This window comes from Dendrobium catenatum, unplaced genomic scaffold (assembly GCF_001605985.2).
Source record: "Dendrobium catenatum unplaced genomic scaffold, ASM160598v2 fragScaff_scaffold_1604, whole genome shotgun sequence".
NCBI lineage: Eukaryota > Viridiplantae > Streptophyta > Magnoliopsida > Asparagales > Orchidaceae > Dendrobium > Dendrobium catenatum.
In genome coordinates, this window is record NW_021320066.1 from 98,348 (window position 1) to 104,183 (window position 5,836).

Below are 5,836 nucleotides of genomic sequence, written 5' to 3' on the forward strand. Positions count from 1 at the left end.
ATTAGGAAAGTTGAGGTATTAGATTGACTTATATTAAAAAAGGTAGAGGTGGACCTAAAAAGACTTTGTTAGAAAATATTAGAAATGATCTTTCTTTATTAGATTTAAATGAGAATTTGATTTTTAACTGGACACAATGGAGAAAAAGGATTCATGTAGCCGACCCCACGTAGTGGGACAAAGGCTTGATATTGTTGTCGTTGTTGATGTGTTGGAATTAGCTAGTGATATGCATAATATGTGGGAATTAATCATCATTTGAATATAGTTAGGGATTTATGATCTCAGATGGGGTGATCCCGGTAGTTTGATAAAGATAGTGAAATCTTAGAGGGAAGTAAAGATAAGGGAATTGAGATTTGAATACAAAAAAATTTTGAAATGTGTTCAACATTTGTTCCAATAAATATTACAATATTATCTAATATATCCAAATTATATTTAGGTCATATTATGGATATCAGAACTCAATGAAGTTGGATGTATAATTGATTGGCGCGAGAATGAAAGACATTAACGAATGAGTTCATTAGAGGAGTGAATATTTTTATTCAGACAGCTTCTCAACTACTCAGTTTAATCTCGGATGAAAAGTTTCATTGCCCATGTTCTAAACATAAAAATCAGGTGCACCTAAGCCCAAATGACGTAACTGTTGATCTATATCGTCGAGGTTTCATGCCAAAATATTGGTATTGGACTTCACATGGTGAGTATGAATCACATTTTGATTCTCGGTGTTACCCATCTACAAGTGCTACTATAGATGAGGAAGAACATATCATGCATAATCTTGAGGACTTAATTCATGATGTAAGTGGAGCACAATTTGAACAATATACAGAAGAGTCACCTAATAAAGAAGCACAAAATTTTTATGATTTATTACATGCTTCCCAACAACCAATATAGAATGGGTGGTGCACCACTCACTCATAGCTATCCATTGCTGTTAAAATATTAAGTATCAAGACAGAATATAATGTCCCTCGTAATTATTTTAATCAATTCATTAGACCACTCAAAGATACTAATCCAGTATATAACATAATTCCTACAGATTCATATTGGACTAAGAAGTTGGTTTCCAAGCTTGGTTTAAAGTACATAAAGATAGATTGTTATGTCAATTGATGCATGTTATTCTATAAAAAATTTCAATCAGAAATTGCATGTCATTATTACAATGCACCGAGATCTAAATCAAAATTTATCATGAAAAAAAAAAGCTGAAGGAAGTACCAGCCAGTAGGTTATTTTACTTACCAATAATTTCAAGACTGCAACGGTTATATGCATCAATGAGATCTGCTGAACATATCAGATGGCATAAAGAATATATCTCACAAGAAGGTTTTATTATACATCCATCAGAAGCAGATGCCTGGAAACACTTTGATCGTACAAATCTCAGCTTTGCCTCAGAATCAAGAAATATAATATTAGGTTTATGCGCAGATGATTTCACTCCATTTAGTTAGTCTGCTTCACCTTACTAATGCTGGCCCGTCATACTCACGCCATACAATCTTCCATCAGAGTTATGCATGACTACACCTTATATGTTTCTGATGCTTATCATTCCAGTGCCACATAATCTAAAAGGAAAGATTGATGTATTCTTATAACCATTAAGTGATGATTTAAAAATTTTTTGTGAAAAGAGAATAAATGCATATGACATCTCCACCAAACATAACTTCATTATGAGGGAAGCATTACTTTGGACAATTGGTGATTTTCCTACGTACAGTATGCTCTCAGGTTGGAACACTTCTGGAAAATTAGCTTATTTGCTTTGTATGGAATATACGGAGCCATTCACTTTAAAGCACTGAGGGAAGAACGCTTCGTTTGACTGTCATCACATGTTCTTACATACAGATCATCCTTTTAGGCAAAATAAGGATGGTTTTGTTAAAATAAAATGGTTATGTCACAACCTCCTCCTAGCTTTACTAGTGAAGAAATTTTTAAAGAGTAAGATCAATGCCCATAATAATGAATTCTTGAATATTTAAAAGAGTAAGATCAATGCCCACAATAGTGGATGCTAAGAACAAAGCGCATCCTGAAGGCTCAATATTTGAAGCATATTTAATGTACGAAACAACTCAGTTTTGCTCGTATTACTTTGAAACAACATCACATTCAAGTCATAACACTGTACCTAAAAATATGGGTCATTCCTCAAATTTATCTGTATTCAACGGTAGTGGTGAACCCTTAGACGCTAGTACCATACGCTATTTAACTGATAAGGAGATGCGAGTTGCCACTTTATATGTCTTGCTTAACTATGATGAAGTTGAGCCATATCTCGAGTAAGTATGAATACAACAAAAGAAGTAGAAGTCCAAAAGATAGTGGAAACAGAATTCCCAATTTGGTTTAAAAATACGGTACATAAAATGGTTATTCATCTCAATTAATATGTCTTTAATTACTTTTTAAGCATGATACTGACATATTTTACGTACTACTAATAGGTCCACACTCAAGGAAGTAATTTGTAATATCATGGGCTAGTTGATCTAGCTTGGGACCTAATAGAGCTGTGAAATGTTATCAAATTTTTTTAGTTAATGGTTATAAATTTCAAACAAAATATTAGTGTGAAGATAAAAAAATAGATAATGCTGGTGTATGTGTTAGAGGGAATACTCATACAAGTGATGATTCTGAGTATTATGGGGTATTACAAGAAATATTAATGTTGGGAATAATATTTATCTATTCAATTGTGAGTGGTTTGATCCAGTACAGAATAGAGCTACAAGAAAACATCTATTGTATGATATTACAGAAGTTAAGTGAGGTAGGAATTATTCAAAGTTTGATCCATTTATTATTGCTAGTCAAGCAAGTCAAGTCTATTTTGTTAATTATCTGAGTAGAGTACGAGGCAAGCAAGATTGGCTCGTAGTTATGAAGACCAAACATAAGGGAGATATTCATAAGACTACTTCAATAACACCAGCACATCAAGAAGAGTTTATGTCAAACATAAAAGATATTACTAACGAGGCGGACGATCAAATTACAACTATTGAGACTGAGTTGGAGTTAAAAAAAGTGGATTTAAACATAAAAGAGATTCATGACAAGTCTAATAGTGGTGCAGAAGTTTCATCGTATGAAAGTGAATCAACATAAGGTAATTGATATTTGACAAATAATTAAATTTTTAATTGCATTTATTTAATTAATGCTTTATTGTATATTTAAAATTTTTTAATACTTGCATTATTTTAATTATTGTGCTATTTTATATTCTTTTTTATCGTAATTTATGTTGCTAATATTTTTTAAATTTTTATGCAGATGGCTTCAGGTGATGATCGTCAAAGAGGCTTAATAAAGAATATATTTATTAGGCGCAGCAAGAAGATTATTGTTAGCTCATCCAGCAGGTTTGTACGTATTGAGGGCACCTCTTCATCTCAATCTACTACTCAGAGTCAGCCTAGCCCGCCTTTACCTGCTCATGCAGCCACTAGCCCATAGTTCTACTCACCAGACCCACACTTACCTTCACTGGACCTTACGCAGACTATCCTTTCTACCCCTACTTCCACCACCACCTTTTTATGGTGTTCATCCTATATATCCATATCCATATCAGCCATATGTCCCACCATCAGCTCAGCCCTCTACATCACCACCTCAGCCCTCTACAGCACCACCTCAGCCCGCTACAGCACCACCTCATCCCGTTACAGGTGGACCTTCCTACCTAGCTACAGTAGAGCAGGCGATAGTGGGTCACATGTTGATTGAATCTGACGGTGATATATAAGTACTAATTTTATTTCAGCCATGCAAATAAAATTGAATTAATTTTTCTAACAACTAATATATTACTTTTAGATTTCATCCGTCAAAGGATCCAACCCATAAAATACGGGACATAATACAGAGCAGATACGATGCTCCTTATATTTCTTGGAAGAAAGTCCCGAAAGAAGTATGAAACATGTGGTTTATAGAGTTTGAGGTTTGTTATTAAATAAATTTTTTTGTATTATATGTTATTAACATAAGCTAACAACATTATTTATTCTTTATTGTATGTGTTTAAATGCAAAAAGATTTTTGTTGGCTGCCACAACATAATGATAAAATTAGAAAGAATTTTGAAAAGCGTGGCTCGACTCGTATGCGAGACATGTTTACTGATATTAGAAAGTCAGGCCAGCGACCACTCTGGATTGGTGAGGGTATATGGGTAGAGTTGAGTAGTGCTTGGGGTAGCCCAGATTATACCAAGAGGAGGGATCAGAATAGACATAACAGAGCTTTTGATGTTGGGGGCTTGGGTAGTTTCCTTCATACAGGGGGTGTTGTTCCTCATATTGAGCATATAAGACGTTTGAAAAAGCAATTTAAAATATTTAATAATTTACTTTAATTAGAATACTAACATATATTTTTCACAGAAAAATATGCTGGGTAGAGAATCGACTCCTTTTGAATTGCATAGTCATACCCACAGGCGGCAGGAGAACCAGCAATGGGTTGACAAGCGAGCGAGGAAAGTTTATGTAAGTATATAAGTTTTATTTTTGTGATATTATTTATAAAATGCTTATATTTTTATTAACTTTCATAGGAGGAGTACACACGGCTTCGAGAAAGTCAGGCTGCAGCAGGTGAAGGTTCTTCTGCTAGATCAGCAGAATATTCTGACTATCGCACTTGGTCACAAGCGGTAGGAGAAATGCAGCAAAACAAAGTATACTGGTTAAGCTCGCAAGCCTATGCATATGAAGGGCAGACATCTAGTGGCTCCAGTTTTTCTTCTAGTACCTAGGACTCTTTATATACCCAACAGATAGCTGCCCTTACAACAGAGTTAGAACAGGTAAGGAAAGCATAAGTTGATTGGTAGATGCAAATGCAATAATAGCAGATGCATATGCAGCAGCAGCAAGCTCAAATGTTAGAAGAAATGCAAAAGAAGATAGAGCAGATGAGTAGTGGGAGGAGTACATCATCAATTGAGGATGAAACTAAAACAGAGTAGATGTTATTTATGTATTTTACTTATGTAGACATCTTGTTTTTTGTCATGGTTATATATTTGTTATTTGAACATCTTGTTTATGTTTATTGTGTACATGTTTAGTTATTTGTTGTTTAGACATGTTTAATTACGTAATTGGTGATGTTCTTGATCAGAATTTGATGTATAAATACATATTGTGTTGTATTTTCCTTTTATGCATGTTTAATTGTGGAAATCACTTTTCAAAGAAAGGAAGGTTTATTTTTTCTTTATGCTTTAGGTTTCTGGTGGATATTTCGCCGAAAAACTTTTGGTAAGACGATACGTCTTTTTCCGGTGATCATATCCGACGATTCTTTCGACGGTAGTATCCAACTGTAGATAACCATTGGTTTATCTACGACAGAATATTCGTCGGTAATTACGGCTAAAACTTTCCGACGGAAGTGCCGGCGGATATTTCGATAGAAATAAAAATAAAAAAATGTCGAAACACGTAAATTTTCTGCCGAAAATACCGCCGGAAAATATTTCCGTTGGAAATAATGTGACGGTAAAAATTTCCGACGCATGATTTACCGACGGATGAATTTTCATCGGAACGCCACTAGAAACAAAGATTTTTTGGCATATTTTTGTTGTTACCGACTAATTTAGTCCGCCGGTAACGGCTGCTTTTCTTGTAGTGATGCATTTAGAAATATCTTCATGTTAATGGATGTCATCTAGTGGCCGATCAGGATGCTCCATGTCACCAATATGATGTATATTGACACTGTGTACCGCTCTGCATGGGCGAATTTTTTTTTTATTATTATTTGGTGTGGG